An 8563-nucleotide genomic window follows, 5' to 3' on the forward strand; every position below is an offset into this window, starting at 1 on the left:
CCCTGAAGAACTCTGAGGTTGTACTTCTCTGTAGGTCAGATATTACTGTGGGAACTGCTGTCCCTGACCTGGAATCCATAAACACAATGTGGATGATTGGATTCTGAGTTGGCAGAAGCCATGTGGTGACAGCTAATTACCATTGACAAGGTGGGCATGGCCACCATAATGAACAACAAACTCAAAGCAGCAGTCAAAACAATCTGACTCACAGAGACTTGTGACATTGGCTAGTAGATCATGGGGTACCTATAAGTAAAATAGATGGACAATCTACCAAATTTTTGTTTGAGCTGTATAAGCAGAAGAATATTAGATCAAGTGAACAGAAGTTAAACTTGACCTACAAAAGCAGAGTCAAAACTCCTAATCAATTCCCAGACTTGAGAGAGTGTACAGACCCAGAGCCCCTTGAATGAGGGGAAGACAAGGTACCTTGGGGGAATGACTCTATTACACTTCCCAAAATTTACAGTTAAGTTTCTTCCCACACTTCCCCAAGGAGACCTACAACTTTTTACCAGGGTGACCGTGTTTTGAGGTAAAGAAAATGATCAGATATTTCAGAGATTATTAGACAGTCACTCAGAAGTGACACTGCTTCCAGGAGACACAAAATGTCATGCAGTTCCACCAGTCAGAGAGGGCATTATGGAGGTGATCAGGAGATTGATGGAGCTTTGTCTCAGGTCCATCTCACTGTGGGTCCAGTAGGTCTCCAAGCCCATTCTGTGCTCATTTCCCCAGTTCCAGAATTCATAATTGGAATTGACATACTCAGCCACTGGCAGAATTGCCATATTGGTTCTCTGACTCATGGAGTAAGGGCAATTATGGTAGGAAAGGCCAAGTGGAACCCCCTGGAACTACCCCTACTTAGCAAAATAGTGAATCAGAAACAATACTGGATTCCTGAAAGGATTGCAGAGATTAGTGCCATTCTTAAGAACTTGAAGGATGTAGGGGTGGTGATTCCCACCACATCCCCCTTCAACTCTCCCTTATGGGCTGTTCAGAAAACAGAAGGGTCTGGGAGAATAACAGTGGATTTTCATAAACTTACCCAGATGATGACTCCAGTTGCAGCTGCTGCTTCAGATGTGATATCATTGCTTGAGTGAATCAACACATTGCCTGGTACCTGGTATGTAGCTATTGATCTGGCAATGCTTTTAACCCAATAGCTGTCAGTACTGAGAAACAGTTGGCATTCAACTGGCAAGGCCAGCAATGTACCTTCACTGTCCTGCCTCAGAGTGTATCATTTCAGCAGTACTATAGCATAATCTGGCCCACAGGGAACTTGATCATTTCTCCCTCCTACAAGACATCACACTGTTCTATTATACTGATGATATCATGTTGATTGAATTAGTGAAGAAAAAGTAGCAAATGCTCTAGACTGATTGGTAAGGCATTTGTGTGTCAGGGGATGGGAGATAAATTCAACAAAAATACAAGGGCCCTTCACCTCAGTGAGATTTCTAGTTGTTCCGTGGTGTGGGGCATGTTGAGATATCCCTTCTAAAATGAAGGATAAGCTGTTGCATCTGGTCCCAACAATAACCTGAAGAGAAGCACAAAGCCAGCTGGTCACATAGGATTTTGGAAACAACATATTCCTCAATTGAAATGAGGCCCATTTACTTAGTGACCAGAAAAGCTTCTAGTTCTGAGCTGGAACCAGAACAAGAGGAGGTGCTCTGACACTTGGGTCATATGATCCAGCAGATCCAATGGTGCTTGAAGTGTCAGTGGCAAATTGAGATGCTGTCTGTAGCCTTTGGAAAGTACCACTGGAGAATCACAACACAGACCCTTAGGATTTTGGAGTAAAGCCTTACCATCTTCTACAGATAAGTGCTCTCACTTGAGAAACAGCTTTTAGCCTGCTACTGGGTCTTTGCAGAGACTGAATGCTTACCCATAGACCAATAAATTACCATGTGACTTGAGAATAGGCTGTTGTCTGATCCACTAAGCCATAAATTTGGGCATGCATAGCAGCACTCCATCATAAAATAAAAATGATATATTAGAGAAAGGGCTTGTGCAGGTCCTGAAGGCGCAAGTTACATGAGGAAGTGACCTCAAATCCCAGGCACCCATACCTGCCACATTACCTTCTCTTTCCCAGACAAGAGCTATATCTTCTTGGGAAGTTCCTTACAGTGAGTTGACTGAGAAAGAGAAACTCAAGACTGGTTTCCAGATGGTTCTGCATGATAAGCAGGTACCACCTGGAAATGGACAGCTTCTGGGATATCCTTCAAGGACAGTGGTGAGAGGATATATTCCCAGTGGGCAGAACCTCAAGCAGTGCACCAGGTTGTTCATTTTGCTTGGAAAGAGAACTGGCTAGAGACGTATTTGTATACTGATTCATGGACTGTTGCTAATGGTTTGGCTGGAAGGTCAGGGACTTGAAAGGAGCACGTTTGGAAAATTGATGACAAAGAGGTCTGGGGAAGGCCTGTGTAAATAGACCTTTCTGACTGGGCAAAGAACATGAGGATATTTTTATCGTATGTGTATGCTCACCAGAGGATGACTCAGCAGAGAAACATTTTAATAATCTAATTGATAAGATAGCCCATCCTGTGGATGTAAGACATCCTCTTTCCTACTCCTGCCATTACCCAGTGGGCTCATGGACAAAGTGGGCATGATGGTAGGGATGGAGGTTATGCATGAGCTCAGCAACATGGACTTCCACTCACCAAGGCTGACCTTGCTGTGGCCACTGCTGAGTGCCTAATCTGCCAACAGCAGAGACCCACACTCAGCCCCTAACATGACACCATTCTCCAAACTTGCTACATGGTGGCAAGTTGATTATATTGGACCACTTCCATTATGGAAGGGGCAGCGATTTGTTCTAACTAAGGCATTATTTAAGAAGGAGAAAAACTAAACTTTAGTTTTGTGTGAATATCTGGTTTGACACAAAAGCTTTTTTAAAAAATATATGATGAACAGACTTATTTTTGGCCAGCACTATGACAGACAAAATTCATTTTTATGAACTCCCTTTTATAATTCTTTACATTTATTCAGAGCTTATAGTCAACAATGACTATAACAAACAAAATTTACTTTCTCCAACTCTCAATGTAGTTAACAATGACTATGACAAAACCCATTCTGTTAAACTTTCTATCATCTACAATTTTTATTGATCTAGACTGTATATAATTATAAATAAATTTGATATTAAATTCACAAAGCTTTTGAGCTTGCATATTTCCTTACAGTAACAGTATTCATGAAGGGGAGAAGAGACAGAGATATTATAAAATAATGGAAGAAGGAAGAAATTTATGCTTGGGTCAGGAGCACATCCATGCACTTATATACTTTATATTCAGAATACACACTTAATTACATTACAATATGCCTTAAATGCTGTGACCAGAACTATTGGAAAAGTTCTTTGCTTTTTTTCCTCTCAGAGACCATCTTTTAGCAGATTTCTGCTGCCTTAAGGAAATTCCAGGGGCAATTTTATCTAAGTCCAGGTTTGTTTACAGTAGTTATAAAACTAAGGTTTCTGTATATTGCCTTTCAGAGGGCTTTTTCTCTTTTTGTTTTTTATTGAGAAGTATTAATTTATATATCTATATGACAAAATTATTTATAAGAAGTTCAAGTAGAACTTTTTAAGATTTTTTTACCATCTGGAGGTATGAGAATATACAGTGAACAGACAGACAGAACACAAATAGAAGCTTAGTAATGCAAGAAATGGAAATGCAGAAATGCTTTTGAGAGGGAACCAATTAGGAACATTTAACTAATACTGATGCAGGAGTATACCAATCAAAAATATAAACAGACATTTACTACTTATTACATTTAAGTAACACACCAAGTAATAACTAGACAGAACAGATGAACTAACAGGCATTAAACACATAGGAGAGGTTATAGCACACAGTAAGGTACTGAAATTCTTTAATAAATTAGGTGGGGTTAGTAGAGCATGAACTTAGATGCTCTTCAACTTGAGAAAGGTTAGAAAGGAAAAAGGGAAACTGGCAGTGGTTTTGGCTCAGCAAGGAGGGGTTGTGTAAGGAAGAGGAGGAGGAGGTTAACAGTCAGAGGAGGGCTGAAATTCTGAGGTGGAATATGTAGATGGGCAAAGAGAAGGAGAAGGGAGAGTGTTATCTTCTGACTGTGTTTCAGCCACATCTGCAGCTCGGCCAGGAAGGGCTGCATAGGAAGGAAGGTGAGAGTGGTTAAGGAGAAGGCCTTTGGTGGTATCAAAGGAAGAGTACGGGGGGGTAAGGAGAAGGATTTGATAAGTTAAACAAGTTTAGTAGAGGGGAGAGCTGTGCAAGCTAAAGAAGGTGCTGAAGGAGCATAAGGGGGAGGGCATGGTGCACGATCAGCAGAATCAAAGTCAATAAAGGACCTTGTAGAGGATTTTTCTGATTTCTTGGGAGAAGAGGAGGTGAGATGAGGGTGTTAATGGAGGAGCAAAATTTGGTAGGTTGTTGAGGATTGGCAGAGGGAAGGATGGTTGTGCAAGAAAAGGAAACCCTGAATGTAAGGAACCTCAGACCATTTGCCATTGCACTATATAAAGCCCTCAAGTCTCAAAGGACTTGAATGTCAAAAGTACCATGTTTAGGCCAAGGCCATTGGCTGTTATTGTTTAATTTATATTGTGGTCAAACTGATGGAGGGAAAAAAATGAGTTGTTGTTTTTGTCAGATATCCACCCCAGAGAGCGAGTTTTAAGATTATGGAGGAGTGTTCGCTTCGGCAGCACATATACTAAAATTGGAATGATACAGAGAAGATTAGCATGGCTCCTGCACAAGGATGACTCTCAAATTCATGAAGCATTCCATATTTTAAAAAAAAAGATTATGGAGGAGTGTCACATGAAAGGCAACGTGATATTTGTGGTCACTTAATTTACAGGTTTAGATTCATGGATAACACAGATTTCAGTGATTTAAAGACAGATTTTTATTAGGAAAGTAATTAACAGAGGTTTCAAAAATAAGGTATAGTTATACCACCAGATAAGGTGACACCAACACCTGAAGAGAAGTGCTAGAAAGTCTCAGAAGTTGTGCTCCAAGTCTCATTAGTAAAAATCCACAGCAATCTTGGAGACAACATTCAGAGTCTCTTTAGTTAAAATCCACAGCAGAGTATTCTTTTCCTAGATAAGATTCTAATGAGATACACTCTCTTTCTCATAAGATTCTCCTCTTTCTTATAAGATTCTTCTCTCTCTTTCTTCCTCCTTCCTCTAACTGCTTGCATGCAGTTTTTATGATATCTTTACACAATATTGGCTGAATTCCAATTAGCTTATGTGACTGGGCCCAGTTTGGTCTTATGGGAACTAGCTAGGGATTGAGAAGAGCTTCCTGGAACCTAAAGTACCACCTCCTTCTGGGAGGATAGCTAGTCTTCCCAGCCAGAGTGCACATTTCTACTGTTTCTTACCAAGGTCATGCAATGGCAACATCAGTTGAACAGAACAGACTGTACAAATTTATCTTTCCCTTACATTGAGCCCTTAGAGTCTGATCTGTTCACTATATAGGCCATGGTCATTTTGGGGGCAAATTTAATTTATACATATATTTTTATTTAAATACAGGACAAAACAGGGGACTTCCTGGAAGATGGCGGCTTAGTAAGACGCGCGGATCTTAGTTTCTTCTCCAGGACACCTACTAGGGGAGTAGAAACGATACAGAAAGTGCCCAAAGCCACAACAGAGATAAAAAAGACAGTGTACCCCATCCTGGAACGGCTGGCTGGCTGAGAGAAGCAGCTCGGGTGAGATCGCCGAGGCGCGCGGGCCTTACCGGGCGGGGCGGGAAGCGGCCGGAGTTACTCCCTTCCCCCTTCCCGGGCCGGCTGGGAGAATTGGAGAGGCGGTCCCCTGAAACCAAGGCGACTGGCGCCCACACCACGCGCAGCCCCCGGACCAACTGAGAGAAATGGATCGGAAATCCCCAGCCCGCAGAGAACGGTGACGGGTGGGGGAGGCCCCTTCCAAACCCGTGACTCCCGGGGAACGTGCACTCTCTCGGGCGGGCCACTGCCGCTGGCGCCCTCCCGCCACGCTTGTTGCCCAGGGCCGACTAGGAAATTCGGACGGGCTCTTTCCCTGGCTGGAGCGACCAGCAACCCTCCCTGCGTTCAGACCGCGGGCCGGCTCAAGCCGCTTTGGCTAGCGAACCCCCAGGACGGCGAGAGTTTTCCAAAGTTTAAGGTCCCACAGCACCGTTTACTGGTGGGACCCGCAGACAAACGTGTGCCACGAGCGCCACCTACTGGGCAGGATAAGAAAAACAGAACCCAGAGATTTCACAGAAAAATATTACAACCTTGCTGGGTCCAACACCAAGAGAAATCTGAATAAATGCCCAGATGCCAGCAGCAGAAGATAACTGTCCACGCTCAAAAGATTGAGAATATGGCTCAGTCAAAGGAACAAACCAATAGCTCAAATGAGACACAAGAGCTGAGACAACTAATGCTGAATATACGAACAGAAATGGAAAACCTCTTCAAAAATGAAATCGATAAATTGAGGGACAACATGAAGAGGACATGGGCTGAACATAAAGAAGAAATAGAAAAACTGAAAAAACAAATCGCAGAACTTATGGAAGTGAAGGATAAAGTAGCAAACATAGAAAAAATAATGGATAGCTACAATGATAGATTTAAAGAGACAGAAGATAGAATTAGCGATTTGGAGGATGGAACATCTGAATTCCAAAAAGAAACAGAAACTATCGGGAAAAGAATGGAAAAATTTGAACAGGGTATCAGGGAACTCAAGGACAATATGAACCGCACAAATATACGTGTTGTGGGTGTCCCAGAAGGAGAAGAGAAGGGAAAAGGAGGAGAAAAACTAATGGAAGAAATTTTCACTGAAAATTTCCCAACTCTTATGAAAGACCTAAAATTACAGATCCAAGAAGTGCAGCGCACCCCAAAGAGATTAGACCCAAATAGGCGTTCTCCAAGACACTTACTAGTTAGAATGTCAGAGGTCAAAGAGAAAGAGAGGATCTTGAAAGCAGTGAGAGAGAAGCAATCCATCACATACAAGGGAAACCCAATAAGATTATGTGTAGATTTCTCAGCAGAAACCATGGAAGCTAGAAGACAGTGGGATGATATATTTAAAATACTAAAAGAGAAAAACTGCCAACCAAGACTCCTATATCCAGCAAAATTATCCTTCAAAAATGAGGGAGAAATTAAAACATTCTCAGACAAAAAGTCACTGAAAGAATTTGTGACCAAGAGACCAGCTCTGCAAGAAATACTAAAGGGAGCACTAGAGTCAGATACAAAAAGACAGAAGAGAGAGAGAGATGGAAAAGAGTGTAGAAAGAAGGAAAATCAGATATGATATATATAATACAAAAGGCAAAATGTTAGAGGAAAATATTATCCAAACAGTAATAACACTAAATGTCAATGGACTGAATTCCCCAATCAAAAGACATAGATTGGCAGAATGGATTAAAAAACAGGATCCTTCGATATGCTGTCTACAGGAAACACATCTTAGACCCAAAGATAAACATAGGTTGAAAGTGAAAGGTTGGGAAAAGATATTTCATGCAAATAACAACCAGAAAAGAGCAGGAGTGGCTATACTAATATCCAACAAATTAGACTTCAAATGTAAAACAGTTAAAAGAGACAAAGAAGGACACTATATACTAATAAAAGGAACAATTAAACAAGAAGACATAACAATCATAAATATTTACGCACCGAATCAGAATGCCCCAAAATACGTGAGGAATATACTGCAAACACTGAAAAGGGAAACAGACTCATATACCATAATAGTTGGAGACTTCAACTCACCACTCTCATCAAGGGACAGAACATCTAGACAGAGGATCAACAAAGAAATAGAGAATCTGAATATTACTATAAATGAACTAGACTTAATAGACATTTATAGGACATTACATCCCACAACAGCAGGATACACCTTTTTCTCAAGTGCTTATGGATCATTCTCAAAGATAGACCATATGCTGGGTCACAAAGCAAGTCTCAACAAATTTAAAAAGATTGAAATCTTACACAAAACTTTCTCGGACCATAAAGGAATGATGTTGGAAATCAATAATAGGCAGAGTGCCAGAAAATTCACAAATACGTGGAGGCTCAACAACACACTCCTAAACAATGACTGGGTCAAAGAAGAAATTGCAAGAGAAATTAGCAAATACCTCGAGGCGAATGAAAATGAAAACACAACATATCAAAACTTATGGGATGCAGCAAAGGCAGTGCTAAGAGGGAAATTTATTGCTCTAAATGCCTATATCAGAAAAGAAGAAAAGGCAAAAATGCAGGAATTAACTATCCATTTGGAAGAACTGGAGAAAGAACAGCAAGCTAACCCCAAAGCAAGCAAAAGGAAAGAAATAACAAAGATTAGAGCACAAATAAATGAAATTGAAAACATGAAAACAATAGAGAAAATCAATAAGGCCAGAAGTTGGTTCTATGAGAAAATCAATAAGATTGATGGGCCCTTAGCAAGATT

General features: G+C 41.0%; 1 non-coding gene across 1 annotated transcript; it reads left to right on the forward strand.

Moving 5' to 3' along the window:
• Positions 1 to 4755: 4755 nt before the first annotated feature.
• LOC143660505 (U6 spliceosomal RNA) lies at positions 4756 to 4862 on the forward strand. Its single transcript, XR_013164101.1, has one exon. It is a non-coding gene; the product is annotated as a U6 spliceosomal RNA (small nuclear RNA).
• Positions 4863 to 8563: the final 3701 nt, after the last annotated feature.

Source organism: Tamandua tetradactyla, chromosome 16, assembly GCF_023851605.1.
Source record: "Tamandua tetradactyla isolate mTamTet1 chromosome 16, mTamTet1.pri, whole genome shotgun sequence".
NCBI classification, from domain to species: domain Eukaryota; kingdom Metazoa; phylum Chordata; class Mammalia; order Pilosa; family Myrmecophagidae; genus Tamandua; species Tamandua tetradactyla.